The sequence below is a fragment of the Hakea prostrata genome, chromosome 9, assembly GCF_041222555.1.
Source record: "Hakea prostrata isolate BN-2017 chromosome 9, UWA_Hpros_2, whole genome shotgun sequence".
In the NCBI taxonomy this organism is placed as follows: domain Eukaryota; kingdom Viridiplantae; phylum Streptophyta; class Magnoliopsida; order Proteales; family Proteaceae; genus Hakea; species Hakea prostrata.
The window spans coordinates 8,523,168-8,542,745 of record NC_142608.1 but is presented as its reverse complement, the minus strand read 5'-3'; the positions used below and the strand labels follow the sequence as shown (position 1 = coordinate 8,542,745).

General features: G+C 37.8%; 2 pseudogenes; both read left to right on the top strand.

The window, feature by feature from the left end:
• The first annotated feature begins 380 nt into the window (after positions 1–380).
• LOC149004495 (sugar carrier protein C-like) lies at positions 381–2,374 on the top strand (annotated as a pseudogene).
• Positions 2,375–17,003: 14,629 nt separating this feature from the next.
• Positions 17,004–18,991, top strand: LOC149004494 (sugar carrier protein C-like; annotated as a pseudogene).
• Positions 18,992–19,578: the final 587 nt, after the last annotated feature.

Sequence of the window (19,578 nt, the reverse complement as noted above, 5' to 3'; positions counted from 1 at the left end):
ACCTGGTGATTGGGAGTGGATAAAGACAACTTAGAGGGGCAGTTTGTAATTATGGGGGAAGTTGAGTCAGCCACAGAAAGATACCTTCTCAACCAATCAAATTCGGAATTATCCTATTAGACAGCTAAGCACGTGAAATTCTCGTTTCACTATAAACAGAGTTCCTCATCTGTTGATAACTTGACTTCACCAGCTCGTCTTTGCGATTCAGTATAAATTGAGGTCCTAATCTTTCATTTCTTCTTCACCAACTCGTCTATGCGTTTTCCTCTGTTTTCTTGTTTCAACAAGTCTTGTTCTTTTTTTCCGGTTTTGTTTCTTGTGCAAAACCGTTGATTTCATTCTCAGAGAAGCTCTGTGAGTAAAGAAGGAAAGCGATCATGGCGGGAGGTGTGGTTATCTCCACCACCGGTGGAGGCAAGGACTACCCTGGTAGGCTCACCACGTACGTCATCTTGGCCTGTATCATTGCCGCTTCCGGTGGTCTAATTTTCGGTTACGATATCGGTATTTCTGGTAAGGATCTCCGAGATCGCAGGCAATATCTTGATTAATGCTAGTTCTATGAGTGTTTTTTATTCTCTTTTCGGTTCATTTTTCTGATCTGTGGAGGATTTCTTGTGTTTTTAGGTGGAGTAACGTCTATGGACTCATTTCTCCAAAAATTCTTCCCTTCTGTGTTTGTAAAGGAGCATAATGATCACTCCACAAACCAGTACTGTAAATTTGACAGTGAGACTCTCACACTGTTTACATCCTCACTGTACCTCGCTGCTTTGGTGGCCTCGCTTTTCGCTTCTACCGTCACGAGAAAACTTGGTCGCAAGGTATCCATGTTTATCGGAGGTTTGGTTTTCTTTGCCGGAGCTGTTATCAATGCTGCTGCCGTGAACATCGCGATGCTTATCATTGGACGTATTCTACTGGGTATTGGTGTTGGATTTGCTAATCAGGTGAATGTATAGATTTATTGGATCTTTTGTTGCCTGCTGCACTCACTGTTTTTGGTTGAAATGTCTGAGATAATCATCTTCTTCTACAACTCAGTGTTTTTCCTTTTTGCCTCCTATTAAATAAGTTCGCAGCTTGATTTAAATCTTTTATGCGATTAATGGCTGGAATTTGATCAAGAAACGAATAACAAATTTCCGTTTACAGTCTGTGCCACTATACCTCTCCGAGATGGCTCCTCACAAGTTTCGTGGTGCTCTCAACATCGGGTTTCAACTTGCAATCACTCTTGGCATCCTCTTCGCTAACCTGATTAATTACTTCACGGCTAAGATTGAAGGAGGTTGGGGTTGGCGTGTGAGCTCTGGGCGGTCTGCTGTCCCCTGCTCGCCATCATCACCATTGGAGCCATTTTCCTTCCAGACACCCCAAACTCCCTTATTGAGAGATCCTCAGCTGAGGTAGCCAAACAGAAGCTCCAACATATCCGTGGTACTCCGGATGTGGACGATGAGTTTGAAGATTTGGTGGCTGCTAACGAGGCATCAAAAAAGGTGGAACACCCATGGAGAAATATCTTGCAGCCCAAATACAGACCTCACCTTACCATGGCCATAATGATCCCCTTTTTCCAGCAAGTCACCGGAATCAATGTCATCATGTTTTATGCTCCAAAGTCTGTTCAAGACAATTGGGTTTGGAGATAATGCGTCCCTTATGTCTCTGCGGTGATCACCGGTTTAGTTAATGTGATTGCCACATTTGTGTCCGTTTCGTTGGTTGATAACTGGGGTAGAAGAAAGCTCTTCCTGGAAGGCGGAATCCAAATGTTCATCTGCCAGGTAATTAAACTAGATCTCAATGTTGAGATTAATTTCTCTGTAAATTACTGATTATACCTAAAAATTTTAATCAACCTTAAATTGTCGATCTATTGTATGCAGATTGCGGTAGCAATTTTGATAGGGATGAAATTCGGAGTGACTGGCGTATCGGATCATCTGTCCAAGGGATATGCCATTATTGTTGTGTTGTTCATCTGCATTTATGTAGCTGGGTTCGCTTTGGTCATGGGGTCCCTTGGGATGGCTGGTGCCAAGTGAGATATTCCCATTGGAGATCGGGTCAAGAAGACACGAGTATCAATGTTGCAGTCAACATGACTTTCACCTTCATAATAGCACAGGTGTTCTTGGCAATGTTGTGCCACTTCAAATACGGGCTCTTCTTATTCTTTGCTGCTTGGGTTTTTGTTATGACTATCTTCATCTACTTCATGCTGCCGGAGACCAAGGGAGTACCCATTGAAGAGATGTCACGAGTGTGGAAGCGACACTGGTACTGGGGCAAATACATCGCTGATGAAGATGTGATTGGTGGTTTTGAGTTGGAGAAAGGTCCACAAGTTAAGAATGTTGACTAATTAATTTCAATGGTTTTTTCAGGATACATTCACAGAGTTTCAATTGTTCAATTTATTTCTATCATGGAATGTCAGATATATTGATGTATATTAGTTTAATTATCCCCTTGTATTTTGAAAATTAGCCCAATTTTTTCTTTTTGGGGTATAATGTAGTAATAAAATGAATTTTTTTGTTTTGAGTTAAAGAAAACTGTAATCAATAGGGTCTGACTTATGTTGTATCTTGTGATGCACCCTATTGAAAACTTGGAAAGAATGCCATATCATGTGTTGTAGCCGTTCAATTTAGATTTTTTTTCGTGCAAAACACGGGTTGTGGACATCCATTTGTTTAGCTTATAACTTTAAGGACTTACTAACATTCACTTTTGGTTCAGCGACACAAAAAATGTCTAGTTGATGAGTCATTAATAGCATTTTAAGGACCCTCCTACGAGACGCATTACCAATGCCGCGAATATTCCAAAAGAAAACCAACTTTGAGGCTGAATTGAAAACTTTCATTCACGGATTACGTTGGGCAAAGCATTTACAAATTAAAAAGCTTTGGGTAGAAAATGATTCAAAAGTTGTGGTGACTTTAATACAACAGAAGAAAATACCTCGGTATATCTTTCATATGTGGAGAGAGTTACAAGAATATTTGTTAACTATAGATTGAAAGATTTTACATTGCTATCATGAAACTAATACAGTGGCAGATTTTTTGGCAAATTCAGCAGCTAGGACAGGAACTTCTGATATTAACATTCCTTGGTCAGCTTCAATCCTTAATGAACTTGATGTGGATGCCTCTAGACGTCCGAGATTTCGTTTTATAAGTTAGTGGTTTTCTAATCTTAGCAGGAACAAGTGAGGAAGGGTGTATTGGGGGCAACAATTGTTGCGGGTAAGGGAGTGGAGAAATCATGTTGGACCACATGATTTTGATTACATATTTACATGGACCGCTGAGAGGGATGGTCATGGTTACGATGTGAGGTTTCAGACAGGTTCTCCCTTCACCCCTTGGTACGGGAAAAATATCGTTGAATCGAGTCCATTCTTGGTTCAACCCTTGACCCTAGACGGGGACAGATGCATGGAACCTGACATCAGAGACAAGGATCAATGAATGGCTTAAGAGCATCAATGCACATGCGAAGGCCCAATAAAATGTGTATAGGGGAAGGAGAAAAACCTAGGAGATTTATTTCAAGAACTGCAACAAGTTTATAAGAGTTCCAATCACAATCATGGGTTCGAGAAAGGGAAAGAAAAATATATATATATATATATATATATATATATATATATATATATATATATATATATATATATATATATATATATATATATATATATATATATATATATATATATATATATATATATTGGCAAGTTTATAAGAGTTCCAACCGTGGGTGTGAAAAAGATTTTTTTTTCTTGGGTAGCTGGTTATAAGAAGCCGGGAAAAGGGAGAATGAGAAGTAGAGAATCCAAGAGATTTACAACGGATTCGAATCCACATCCCATCTGCAAGTGGCGGTGGTGGTGGAATGACAATGATGGCTAGAGGAGGAGGAGTGGAGTAGCACATAGGGTTTGGGATATTCAGGATTGAGTCTTGTAGTGTTAGGAACTTGAGATGCCTCATCAACATGTATGCAAAGTGTGGCCAAGCCCATAAGAGTCTCCTCATACATGTTGAGTACCCATGCGAAGAGCACTGTTGGTTGGATCTACAACATGCAAGTCCTTGAAGTTCTCGATCTCTCCCGTCGAATGATGAGAATCGCAATAGTACCTGACCTCGTGTCGCTGTTCCTCTTCTCTTGGCTTTCATGAGGAGGAGGCTCAAGCAAAGTGAGAGGGTCCAAAGGAGTGGAGAACACAACTTTTCGTTTGCGCCTTGCTCCTAAAACCATTAAAATGTGATTTGAGAAATTCATTGAGTCAGGTAGAGTTAGGAATTTGATTTTGTAAATTTTGAAAATTTTGAACCTATAGATAGAATTTCTTATTTATATATATACCCCGCAGTTTCTTTTACAACCATCCAATTTCTTTTTGAATTCGTGGCCAAATCCTAATAGTTGGCAGTAGCGTTGCTACAAATAAAAATCCCTCAAAGTATGTCTAACATTGTCTCAACTCTATGTACAACAATGAGTTAGCAAAAACAAAAGTCGATCAACACCAACCTAACCCTATTAAATGAGAGTTAATTAGGTTTGGACACCTCAGAATGCATTAGTGTTGGTGTGGACTTAAGTTGAGTAAAGAGGACTCAATATTAATTGAGTCTCGATTCTTTATTCCTCCGGTCAAAGGTATGTGCTCCTCTAATGCTTATCTATCGTATAATAAGAGTATGACACCTTTGAATACTCATAAAATGAATCAAATATGAAATTCCAACGGGTCTCTTGTGTACCTCACCCTTATTGTGTGGTGAAGAAGCATTAAGGGAGCACGTACCTCTACCCTGAGATAGAGATGAACCAAACTTGTATTACTTGGACTTGAATTAAAAAACAAGGCTGGACCTAACCTTGTTTCTTCTTTAGTTTTGATATTTAAAATTCCATGATTGACATCAACTATTCGAATGAATTTCTTGTTATTCAAAAGAATTAAAAATCAGATTGTAATTGGTGACATGAGGTACAACCAAGGAAAGAAAGATTGGTGAAATATTGCCAAGACTCGATGATATTTCTTAGTTTTTGAACCTACCGACAAGAAAACAAGCAGTGAAATGATTTTTACCAAAAGTCAGTAAAAAAATCAGTGATTTATCACTTTTTATCAACATCTCGCGATATTTTGGTGATTTTTCACCTATTATAAATGAAAATTCGGATGAATGCTATAAGACAAATTTGGATATGTTTCATCATTTACTGGATTTCAATAGTTTGTTGTTGGAGGGAAGAAGGAGAAAGGGGAGAGGAGAGATGACGGAGGTGAGGGAGATGAAAAGAGAAGAAAGGCGGAGAGAGGAGGGCAAGAAACAAGAGAGGCGGAGAGCCTGTGAAGAAACAGCAGGCTCTCCGCCTCAAGAATCGGCGACGCTTAGGCGGTCAAAACTCGTCGTTGCGTAGAGGAGGAGCAGCTCAAGAAGAGTCTGAACTCAGTAGCTTTGATCTTTAGTGCTGGGACTCCTTCTTCCCTCTTCTCCTGTCTTCTCCACATTTCTTCTCCTCTGTTTTTTCTTTCTCCGTTTCTTCCCTCTGTCTGCGTTTCCCTACTCACCAGATCTGAAGTTTTCCTTTCGATCTGTTGTTTTTTCTTGCCGATCTCTCACATCACCTCATCTTTTTGTTTCCATAGTATCATCGCCTCTTGAATCGTTTTCTCTTCCGTCTCTCTTCCGCCTCCTTTTCCATCTCCCGCTTCATTCAAATCAGAAAAAAAAAAAAAAAAAAAAAAAAAAACTCTGCTTGAAGTGACCTTCCCCGTTGTGGTTCCCATCTCCCATCTCCCATCTCTGCTTCGTTCTCCATCTCCCCTCCGCCTCACCTTTCCCGTTTCTCACCCTACCGTCTCTGCCTCTCCCATCTCATTCCCTCTTCCCCATCTCAGATCCAATAATCAGATCTAGGGTTTCCCCATTTGCTTTTTTTTTTTTTTTTTTTTTATTTTTACATAACAGCTCCTTTGATTGCAGCGGCTCTTTGGTGCACACCGCAAAACAACTCCAAGTCTGGGTACAAGTTTTTCTGTGTCGCGCTTGACCGGTATGCCTATACGGCATTGCTGGATGGGAGGTTTGAACCTTATCCACACTTTCGCTGCTACCATTGCTGTAATTGTAGGAGTTTTGAATCCGCCCTTGAGGCGTGTAATTTGTCCCCCTATGTGGGTGTTATGTCCGCCCTTGAGGCGTGTAACTTGTCCCCCTTCGAGGGTGTTGGTGTTGTTTTGGTGTTCTTGTTCTAAGGGTTTTGTGGCTGTGGTCCACTTTGGGCTTGACCCAACCCTTACCCTGGCTGACTCTGTCTATTGCATGTACGACAGTTTGGTCTTTTACCGCTCCTTGGTTCGATTTGAACCTTGTGTTCTCATGCAGGTGTGTTTTGTACTTTTTTTAGTTATCTAAATGAAGTGCTGTTTACCAAAAAAAAAATAGTTTGTTGTTGAAAATCAGAAGAATAAAAAATGAAATAATTATGTAAGCTGCGTCAACCACAAGTGACCTTAAGATTACACCGTTTGATTTATAAATGTAGTTAGTTATGGGGAATCCAATGGTGGAAATAAAGGATCAATTGAAATGAGATGACCTATCAGGATCCCAAAAAGACAGAGCTGAAAAAAGAGAGTTGTCACTTATCAAGGCTATCAAATAGTCGCACTTTAAATTTTAATGCATACAAGTTACAAGTCCACAACACATTAAGTTGTCACTTGTCATGGTTGTCAAATAGTCAAATATTAACTTTTAATGCTGACAAGTCCACAACACACTATCTTTTACGTGTCTCTTGTTTTTAATGGTGTTTCCACTTTCTATTTCAAAAAGCTTTCATGAATGATCGTTGGAATCCAACTGAAACCCAGAACACACTATGTTTTACATGTCTCTTGTTTTTAATGGTGTTTCCACTTTCTATTTCAAAAAGCTTTCATGAATAATCGTTGGAATCCCACTGAAACCCAGGTCGAATGTCGCCGACATTTGGGGGTTTTAGTGGTGTCGATAGCCACTAACACCCTTGGTGTCGGTGATATTTCGTGCTATCACCATGGCTGGGGTAAGGGGTACAGTCATCCTTCTCAAACTATCACCATGGCTGTGGTTTAGGTAACCACTCTCTCGTCACACCATTGGCATGAGAACTAGCACGTGTCAAGGATAAGCCTAACTCAGTGCAAGTCAACTACTCAGTCACATCATTCTAGGTCCAAATACCTCCTCCCCCCCATGCTTCTCGCTTTCTTGGTTTAGTATCCTTCCCTATTTAGAGTCAACGTATCATTCTTGGACTACATCTTCCCTTAACCCTATTGCTCATCCACATATAATGGGCGGGAATCTCTCATGTCCCCTTATGCTTCTCACCTTCTTGGGCACCCATGAGCCCAAGCCTATTATATGCAACCTTACAAATGAAAGCCCCCGACAACAATGTTGTGTCCCCCATGTTTCTCGCACTCTTAGGCTCCCACCAACCAAATACCGCTGTCACTTTACATCAATACCCCGGCCGATAAGGTGATGATATGAAAGGGTACCTAACCATATTCTTCTAGACCTCCTAGTCATGGCAAACAGCCGCTGTTATCCCAAGCCAAGACTACCAATCTAGTATTCCCCAATTCATAGTCACAACAACAAAAAATTCCCAAGGAAGTAAAAGGTTTAAATCAACATTCACAATCCAAAATCAAATTCAAGTCCATAATAATCATTTTGTATTCTATAATTTCAGAACATAATCATCATTCCTAATAGTAGCATTCCAAAGTCTTATAACAGCAGCATGTATATCAATATGCAAGTTTCAAATCAAATAAGAAAGCGACAATGGTTATGTGCAAGCAAATGTCCTCACTTTGCTATTGATTGGCAACTTCGGAAAGACACTGAAAGGGCAAGTTCATGCTTCCCAAAAAGTCCTAAAAAAATGTTGGTTCAAGGTTAGAAATAACCTTAGAGGTCCTATATCGAAAAGAGAAACAAAAATCAACACTGCAAGGAGTGGTTGGTCAAGTGGGTTGCTTGGGGTGACTAGGACAGTCGACCAGGGCAACCAACCACCATTCGAGTGAGGACAAAATTGACTTGGAATGACTGAAGGCTTCAAAATTGGGTTCTAAACTGTGATCCTTAAAAGTCCTAACCTGATAACTTGATGTTTCATGTTCGCGAACCTGGAGTACTGGTAGAAGGCAATTTCAAACCATCCGAGTTGAGCTTGAAAGTTTAGAAAATCAAAACTATAGACTTTGATGAACAAGAAGAAGTCTCGACCACCCTAGTTGATTTCAAGAAGAGGGAGAAAGTCAGTCTAGAAGACATAAACAGTAAAGTTTTTGCATGCACGAAAAACCTATGCTAGAGGACTTTAATGCCAAAGTAAAATATACTATTGATTAGGAAATGTTTAGAGGTTCCTACCCTTTGAAGCGTGTTACAATCGGCATTTTTAAGAAGAAGATAGAGGCCATGATTGGAACCAGTTGCACAGTTTGATCAACTGCCCCTTGCCCAGAATTGTTAATTTCTGAAATTGGGGTTTAAAACCCTATTTTATGACTCTCTAACCTCATAAACGAGATTTTTTATGTGTTTGGAGGCTGAGCTCATAAGAGAGGAGAAGAGGAAATATTTTGGAGAGATTCTTGTACGATTGGAGGTGTTGAACTGCGAATCGAAAGGGTAAGCTCGTGTTGAGGTAAGAATGTTCTCAAAACCCCTCTTTCAAGTGTTCTTCTTAATATTTTGATGGATTGTTGGCTTTATGGATGATATTGGTGAGTTTGGGTTGAATGGAATGACTGATCTTACTCCCCATTGTGTTTTCCAACCCCATTGAGCGATTCATGCTATCCCTTCATTTTTAGACCAATTCATCCTTTTTAAAATGCTCGTGGGCGACTCTCTGAAAACCAAATTGGGGCTTTTGAGTTGGAGACTAGTTTGGGTGTTTGGAAGGTGTTCTTAGGACATGTATGGTATGCTATTGAAGCCCAAAAAGTTTGAATTTTGAAATAGGGCAAGAAATTTGAATTTTAAAATAGGGCAACAAAATGCCTTTTTGGTTTTGAGCCAATGGGCAGTCAACTGGGTAAGTGACCAGCCCTATCCATCCGGTCCCTTTTGGGTGAGATGAATTTGATTCCTATGATGCTTAGTCTTGTTCCCAAACTTAAATCTAATTTAACCCTTTTGTTTTTTAGGTTGTTTGTGAGTTGTTTGCACACTTTAATTGTGGAATTCTTGAGCTTTAATTGAGAGTTTAACTTGTCCTTAACAGGTGAGGGATACATTTTCATATATCATATGTAATATACTTGATTGTATTGCTTGTTATTATATGGTGATGAAAAGCATTTCATATATTGAGCATTCAATTTGATTATAATTCTTGTAATTATGAATGTGGAATATCTTTGTATGAATTACGTGGGACTTTGCACGGAAAAATAATAAGGTGATATTTTATGTTTATTTATTATTCAACTCATTTTCAAATTATGGTTGTGAATGTGATATATTGGGAATTGAGTGATAATGCATTACATGTATATTAACCCAGGGTTGTGGGTTCAACCATGCCCTTGGTGCCTTCACATTCATTTAGTCCTTTATGTGCATGTAGGTGTCTAGATGCATGGCTAGAGTACCGTTTTTACATGCTACTACTCATTCGGTATGGGTATTGAAGCCGAGTGACCTGTGATAGCAGTGGAAGGGTCCTGTGGATCCAACATAGGTATCTAGTCGGTGAGGAGACACATGCCCACTATTATCATGCAATGGTAATTTTGCATATGTGGAGGATTTGGATTCGTGGTCGTCCAACAGAGGTAACTAGTTTGTGAGGAGACACAAGAGCATCCACCAAAGCATATGTATACCATCGTAGGGTTACAGATAGTTAGTCCAACAAACCAACAAAGGTAGCCAGTCCATGAGGAGTAGCATTCTTGGGTGGGAACGATACTGGAGCAACAGAGGTAGCCAATCCATGAGGAAAGATATCTGGACCACATATAGTATGAAATGTAGTTGACTTGTATTGGGCTAGACTTATTCCTGACATGCTCCAGTACTCATACCAATGGTGTGGTGAGAGAGTGATGACCTAATCCCCAACCATGGTATGTTCTGACCGTACCCCTATATCGTGGGATCCCAAGAAAGGTAGCTAGTCCATGAGGGATCAGGGTGTATCGCCCCAATTTCCAATATGGGAAATAAGGTCGATAATTAGACCAAGAATCGATTTCCCTTAAGTAGTGAACCAATCATGATAGAATAGACCAATAATTTTATAACATTAAACTTGAAAAATTCAAAATATTTAACTAGCGAAAATTTATTTTTAAACTGTAATAAATTGAAACATTTTCATTATTCTAAAATTTTCAAAATAAAGGGTTCGACTATTACATTTATCAAATAAAAAAAAATTCATCACCAATACATAATTATTCAAAGATAAATAAAAGCATATTTTATATCCTAAACAAATAATATATGAGAAAGGTTCATTAGCAAGATAGGCTTCCTCTGCCTCATAACCCAATTCCTCAAGGTCATGCTCTACAGATTCACCATTTGGAGAAAAATATTGGGTAAATTTCAAAAAACTTAGCAAAATTAAAACCAATAAGGTATCGACATGTTTGAAATGTATTGAAATAATATAAAAAAATACAATTAGATGCAATAAATAATGTAATAATGTTATTGCACAAAATCATTATTATCTTATTTGGAAACAATGCATTGCTCTATGTTGATACATCGCTTGCACACGTTATACAACCTTGACATGTGTATTGCTTCAAAATTTGGGATTCAACACATCATACCCATGCCATTACATGGCTTGCGCATGTTATACAGCCCTGATATGTGTGGTTCCCTCGAGTATATATCTTAGATTTTTTTAATATGAAGGGATGAAGGTTGATCCACGTCGTTCTGTGGCCTGCGTGCGTTATACAAACCTATCAACCCATTCAATTCTCTATCGGACCATGATAAATGGAAAAGTTAATGTCTTGTTCATTTTATAATGCAATATGCAATGTAATGTGTTAAGGGCGGGCAGTCAGACATCATTTCAAATCTATGACTTCAACTCGGCGGTCAAAATACTGTTGGTTAGCTAATCTTGGAAAATTTGTAATTTACCGAAAATATTTATTGGTCTAGTTCAATATTTCACTTTATAATAGGGATGAAATCTCGGTTTCCCCTACCCAAACTATGATCACTTTTTGTGTAAGGTGATCTCTGATTTCGGGCGAGATTCCCCCCGTCCCCTTGTGTCCGGATTTCACTCGGCGCCCGGCAGGAAACCTAGAGGGGGTGAATAAGTTGCAACTAGTGGATTTGCCTAATTTTTCAGTTTAATTTCAAATACAAGATAAATTGTAAATTTCAATGAGATTAAAGTAATGCAATCAACCACAAGACAAATATTTTATAGTGGTTTTACTTTGCAAGTCTACGTCCACTCTTCTCTTGGCTTCAAGAAAATGTTCCACTAGTGATTCTCCTTCAATACAATGGGTCTCTTACAATATATGTTCAATATGACAAGAGCACCCTTTAAAATCTTTGTTCTAAATAAGGCAAGAGCACCATTTACAATCTTTGTTCTAAGTAGGGTAAGAATACCATCTACCAATTCTAATCAACTTAGACTAGAATTGAGCAACAACACAATGTTGGAGATGAAAGATATTACCTAACAAGGGGTGTGACACTTTACCCCTTGTGTCAGTGTGATGCAATGATGAATGAATGCTTCAACGGAAGGGATGCACCACTAATGAAGTACCAATGGCGTTCAATCACTTCAAGCCTTACTCCAATGAACTTGCTTAACAACTTTGGAATGTCCTTCAAAGTTGAGTAAAGTTGGAAGGTAACTAATCAATGTTTGTTCACAAATTGAGAGTTTGAGAGTTGCAAGGTTGTAATAACTCAATAGGCAAGGTAAAAGCTCTCAAATGGGGGGGGGGGTGTTCGGGCTTATAAAGATGGCATTCAATTGCTTGGCCCAACCTCCCAATGGATAGAAATTTTCTTTCAGTTTTCAGTCTAGACGAACGTCCATTTGAATAAGTCGGAGCTCTGTCTCAAAAGTTAGTAGTTAAAACTAGTCGTTGGGCTTAAGCTATACCAAACGTACGACCATCTGGACCAAATAGATGTCTTGACCTTTACTTGGGTTTGAGCATCTCGTGATTTCGGTCCACTTGCTTTTGTATTGATCTGGACAATCACAACTTAATATAGGCATTAGTAATTCGTGTTTGTTATCATCAAAACTAATGAAGACTTATATGTAATGCTGACATGGCATTTCCCAAACACGATGTAATTCTAAATCTTCATATTCATAGAAATTTATAGACATTTAGTAATCATATCAAAGCATAATATGTGAAACGAGATAAAATTCAATTCATACTAAAAACACAATGATTCAAATTTAGCAATCAAGATCAAGATGATATATGTTGGGGTAATTGTATTACAAATTCTACAAAACACAAAAAATGAAATTGCAATACAATTGAAAGATGAAGAACCTTAGTCAATTCGGAGAGCTCGATGTTGCAATCAAACGAACCACAAATCAATGAGGTTGAGTCACACCTTGAGTGTTGTCTTTAAGGTAATTGATGCACCCTACTACCAAGGATTCTTCGCACCACCTACTCCAAGATAAAACAACCTCCAATTAGAAGATGAGGTAGTTCTTCTAGTCATTTCAAGGAGCCAAAAGCTAGAGCACAACACTTAGACAACTCAAAGAAAGAAATGAACTTTGTAAAACAAATAATGTGAGTCTGATGAGTGTCTCTATTACACACCACATGCAAGGAAGGGTTGGGTTTATATAGGCCCAAACCACACCTTACACCCCTTGAGATTCTCAAGGCAATGAATTGGGTCATTGAATCACAATGACTCACCTCCTCACAAGGGGGAGAATCAATTCTCCACTAATGGAGAATCAATGGGCTTGTCCCTCCTCTACTAATGTGAATAAACCACATTGACCTAACTTCCCCACTACTTGGTGAAGTAACTCTCATATTCACTTATTTTGAATGAATTAGATTTAATCCATTCAAAAACCTTAACCCCACTCATGGTAATGGTCATGAATGGTCATGAAGTTGAAATGAGAATCGAAGGTCAAGAGTTAGAATTTTAGTAAATTCCACCCTTTAAATAAGCCCACCAAATCACCATGGTCAAGACCTTTTCATGAAGAGCCTCATAACCAAGGTCATGAAGGGCCTCCTTTACTCATAGGTGCCTCATTACCACCCTTACCTCATGGGTCCCACACACTGACAAAACAATTAAATAAAAGAAATGCAAAAACTAATTTTGAAACTAAATATAGATTTTAATAAAAAAAACCTAACAATATATCATGTTTCAAACTATAAACAATATCTTAATTACAATCTAGATCAAGATAAAATATAGGGTTTCAAACTTGTAAATGTAATGTAGGGTCTTCACTAGCAATATAGATTAAATTAAAGACAACAACTCAAACATATGAATATAGTATGAGATTATCACTTGCAATTGTGATTAAATAAAAGACAACAAATCAAACATGTAGATATATTGCGGGATTTGCAATATAGATCCAATGATACAATGGTTAAAATTAGTAGATATACTTGAAGGATTCTCACATGCAATATAGATCAAGATGAAATACAATGTTTCAAACTATAGATAATACGAGGGATTCTCACTTACCTTTCTAATGGATTTGTAATTAAAATATAGAAACCAGCCGACATTTTGCCAGCCAAATAACAACTACTAAATTCTCTCTCTCTCTCTCTCTCTCTCTCTCTCTCTCTCTCTCTCTCTCTCTCTCTCTCTCTCTCTCTTGAAATTCTCCCCATCATAAGATTAAGTCCACCTCTATTTATACTAAAAAAAAAATTTGAGATACAACAACAACAACAACAACAACAACAAACCTTGTCCCAACAAATGCAATAATAAATAAAACAATATTAATGATTAAGTTTTAGTAACAAACCTTTCTTTCCCTCTTTCTCTTCTAAGATGAAGTTTTGTTTCTATTAAAACAATCAATATAATTCATTAATGGTTTTAAATTCATTATACTAATATATTAGAATTACTTAACAGATTTCATAATTATTAACTTAATATATTTAATTAAGTGTCAGTATAACGGGTAATTACTTTATTCCTTTTTTTAAAATTCTTCTTTTCAATTTAATCATAAATTTTCTTAGAAATTAGCAATAATAATGTTAATAATAATTTAAATCACATTATATTATATTGAACATAAAAATATTACTATATAAATATAGTCATGGCTATAATTAAAGGTAAATGCCAAAAATACCCTTAATAAAAATCTAGAGGTATTACCCAAAGTGATGAGACTTCCCAAAGGAGCCTGGTGTTACGACTTAATGCATGTTTGCCATAGAAACTAACACTTGTTAGAATATAAGGGGCATGCTTGTATAATACATCAGTGCATTTCATTTAGATTCATATTTCATATTTGATATATGTATTGGATGCATGATATGTGATTTTGTTGACCTCGTGGAGTTCTGCGGAACTCATTGCTCGAAAATATATTTTCTTTAAACTCTTTTATAGGTTATGAAGACTCCATCATTTCAGAGTATGCATCACCGACCTAGCCTTATGACATCCTGCAGGCAGATATGTAAAGACCCATGGAGACGCGTGTCCATACTTGAACTGCTCATACGATGCTCGGTCGATTTTAGTGCCATTGATTATTTTAGAGATGTGGTAGAACTTGACTAGGATTGTATAACTATCTTTTGAGAAATAGAAGCATTAAACAAAATTCTCTTAAACCTTTCTTGATAATTTGAGACTTCCACTGTTTGACTCTAACTTTTCTTTTTAACTCCGATTATGACTTTGTTTATCTTTTTGGATGACTGTAATAACTCTAACAATTGGTACCTTCTTTTTCTTTTTCTCTTTAGACTATGCCATATTGTATTGTAGTTATGGATTGGCCGTGAACCTAGATCATGTAGTGTGCATCATCCCCACGAGTATTCAGGTAAGTTCGGATGCGGCTGTGTGGGGTGTGACATAAACTACTCCAAAATGCATAGAAAATTTTGAAATAATACTATAACATGGAGCAACATAGTTTAAACATTAATCAACGCAAAAGAATCCTAGGTTAGCTCTTTTCCGAAATCAATATCGAAGAACACGTTGAACTAAAATGAATGGAGATCGACTCTAGGGTAAAGTTAACTGAAAACTATCATTTTATGCTGCTTTAAATAAATATTTCTTTATCAGATACAAGTCGAGTAACTTTGGCATGGTAAAGATGATAAACAATGATGTGTCAAAGATATTAGAATTAATGATATTTGCATCAAAATAAATTTGGATTAGAAAATGACTCTTAAGATGTGAGACATATTCCGGATTTTAGATTGAATATTATTTCAGTTGGAAAACTTGATGATGAAGGGTATGAGTCACAATTTATGAGTTAGAGTGTGAAAATTGAAGAAGGGCTCTCTTATAATGGAAAAAGTCAAAACGTGTCACTCTCTTTATTGAGTTCAAGTGCAATTATACCTTAAAAGACTCTACATCATATTTGTGGTATCACTGACCTATACACATGAGTGAGTTAGAAAGGTTTAAAAATTTTGTCAAGAAGAAATTCAATTTTCAGTCTTAGGTATGTATCTAACCCCTTGTGGTCAATTGTTTAGTTAGCAAGCAACATCGATTATCTTTCTCACTTGTTAAGTCATAAATAAATAATAAAATAAAATAAAATAAATTCTTGAATTGATTCGTTCAGGTGTATGTGGTCTCATGACGACCAAAACCTTGCTGGTGGGTTGTATCTTATTACTTTTGTTGATGATGCATCCTAGAATGTTTGGAGCTTTGTTATGAAAAATGAAAATCAAATGCTTAGAATTTTTAGAAGCAAATGCATCCGAAGAGATAATGGTGGTGAATATAGTAGTCCATTTGAGAAGCATCACATTTGACGTGAACAAATTATTTCAAGAACTTTTCAACATAATGATGTAACTGAAAGGATGAAGTGCATTAATTATGAAAATAATTAGATGTATACTCTAATATGCAAGGTTATCAAAATATTGAGGAGAAGCTATGAATACAATAATGTACTTGATAAATTTATCTCCATCAGTTCTCTTGAATGAAGATGGTCTTCAAAAGGTTTGGAGTGACAAAGATGCTTCTTATGACCACTTAAAGGTATTTAATTACAAGGCCTTTATAAATATTTTGAAAGATGAGAGGATCAAGCTTGATGATAAAATCAAGTAATGCATTTTCTTAGGATACGGTGATGACAAATTTGAATATAAGTTTTGAGATCCTATTGAGAAATAATTGGTAATAAGTAAAGATGTAATATTAAGAGAAAATCAAACTTTTTGAGATTGTAAATGAGTTTCTTGATCTATAAGCATCAGTCCACATTGACCTTAAATAAAGAAACCTGATGAATGGGAGTGGATAAAGACAACTTAGAGGGCAGTTTGTAATTATGGGGCAAGTTGAGTCAGCCACAGAAAGATACCTTCTCAACCAATCAAATTCGGAATTATCCTATTAGACAGCTAAGCACGTGAAATTCTCGTTTCACTAAAAACAGAGTTCCTCATCTATTGATAACTTGACTTCACCAGCTCGTCTTTGCGATTCAGTATAAATTGAGGTCCTAATCTTTCATTTCTTCTTCACCAACTCGTCTCTGTGTTTTCCTCTGTTTTCTAATTTCAACAAGTCTTGTTCGTTTTTTCCGGTTTTGTTTCTTGTGCAAAACCGTTGATTTCATTCTCAGAGAAGCTCTGTGAGTAAAGGAGGAAAGCGATCATGGCGGGAGGTGTGGTTATCTCCACCACCGGTGGAGGCAAGGACTACCCTGGTAGGCTCACCACGTACGTCATCTTGGCCTGTATCATTGCCGCTTCCGGTGGTCTAATTTTCGGTTACGATATCGGTATTTCTGGTAAGGATCTCCGAGATCGCAGGCAATATCTTGATTAATGCTAGTTCTATGAGTGTTTTTTATTCTCTTTTCGGTTCATTTTTCTGATCTGTGGAGGATTTCTTGTGTTTTTAGGTGGAGTAACGTCTATGGACTCATTTCTACAAAAATTCTTCCCTTCTGTGTTCGTAAAGGAGCATAATGATCACTCCACAAATCAGTACTGTAAATTTGATAGTGAGACTCTCACACTGTTTACATCCTCACTGTACCTCGCTGCTTTGGTGGCCTCGCTTTTCGCTTCTACCGTCACGAGAAAACTTGGTCGCAAAGTATCCATGTTTATCGGAGGTTTGGTTTTCTTTGCCGGAGCTGTTATCAATGCTGCTGCCGTGAACATCGCGATGCTTATCATTGGACGTATTCTACTGGGTATTGGTGTTGGATTTGCTAATCAGGTGAATGTATAGATTTATTGGATCTTTTGTTCCCTGCTGCACTCACTGTTTTTGGTTTACATGTCTAAGATAATCATCTTCTTCTACAACTCAGTGTTTTTCCTTTTTGCCTCCTATTAAATAAGTTCGCAGCTTGATTTAAATCTTTTATGCGATTAATGGCTGGAATTTGAGTAACTGAATAACAAATTTCCTTTTACAAATCAGTGCCATCGTACCTCTCCGAGATGGCTCCTCACAAGTTTCGTGGTGCTCTCAACATCGGGTTTCAACTTGCAATCACTCTTGGCATCCTCTTCGCTAACCTGATTAATTACTTCACGGCTAAGATTGAAGGAGGTTGGGGTTGGCGTGTGAGCCTGGGCGGTGCTGCTGTCCCTGCTGCCATCATCACCATTGGAGCCATTTTCCTTCCAGACACCCCAAACTCCCTTATTGAGAGATCCTCAGCTGAGGTAGCCAAACAGAAGCTCCAACATATCCGTGGTACTCCGGATGTGGACGATGAGTTTGAAGATTTGGTGGCTGCTAACGAGGCATCAAAAAAGGTGGAACACCCATGGAGAAATATCTTGCAGCCCAAATACAGACCTCACCTTACCATGGCCATAATGATCCCCTTTTTCCAGCAAGTCACCGGAATCAATGTCATCATGTTTTATGCTCCAGTGCTGTTCAAGACAATTGGGTTTGGAGATAATGCGTCCCTTATGTCTGCGGTGATCACCGGTTTGGTTAATGTGATTGCCACATTCGTGTCCGTTTCGTTGGTTGATAACTGGGGTAGAAGAAAGCTCTTCCTGGAAGGCGGAATCCAAATGTTCATCTGCCAGGTAATTAAACTAGATCTTAATGTTGAGATTAATTTCTCTGTAAATTACTGATTATACCTATAATAAAGTTAATCAACCTTAAATTGTCGATCTATTGTATGCAGATTGCGGTAGCAATTCTGATAGGGATGAAATTCGGAGTGACTGGCGTATCGGATCATCTGTCCAAGGGATATGCCATTATTGTTGTGTTGTTCATCTGCATTTATGTAGCTGGGTTCGCCTGGTCATGGGGTCCCTTGGGATGGCTGGTGCCAAGTGAGATATTCCCATTGGAGATCAGGTCAGCAGCACAGAGTATCAATGTTGCAGTCAACATGACTTTCACCTTCATAATAGCACAGGTGTTCTTGGCGATGTTGTGCCACTTCAAATACGGGCTCTTCTTATTCTTTGCTGCTTGGGTTTTTGTTATGACTATCTTCATCTACTTCATGCTGCCGGAGACCAAGGGAGTACCCATTGAAGAGATGTCACGAGTGTGGAAGCGACACACCGTATCGGGGCAAATACATCGCTGATGAAGATGTGATTGGTGGTTTTGAGTTGGAGAAAGGTCCACAAGTTAAGAATGTTGACTAATTAATTTCAATGGTTTTTTCAGGATACATTCACAGAGTTTCAATTGTTCAATTTTCTTCTATCATGGAATGTCAGATATATTGATGTATATTGGTTTAATTATCCCCTTGTATTTTGAAAATTAGCCCAATTTTTTCTTTTTGCGGTATAATGTAGTAATAAAATGAATATTTTTGTTTTGAGTTAAAGAAAACTGTAATCATTAGGGTCTGACTTATGTTGTATCTTGTGATGCACCCTATTGAAAACTTGGAAAGAATGCCTTATCATGTGTTGTAGCCGTTCAATTTAGATTTTTTTTCGTGCAAAACACGGGTTGTGGACATCCATTTGTTTAGCTTATAACTTTAAGGACTTACTAACATTCACTTTTGGTTCAGCGACACAAAATGTCTAGTTGATGAGTCATTAACAGCATTTTAAGGACCCTCCTACGAGACGCATTACCAATGCCGCGAATATTCCAAAAGAAAACCAACTTTGAGGCTGAATTGAAAACTTTCATTCACGGATTACGTTGGGCAAGGCATTTACAAATTAAAAAGCTTTGGGTAGAAAGTGATTCAAAAGTTGTGGTGACTTTAATA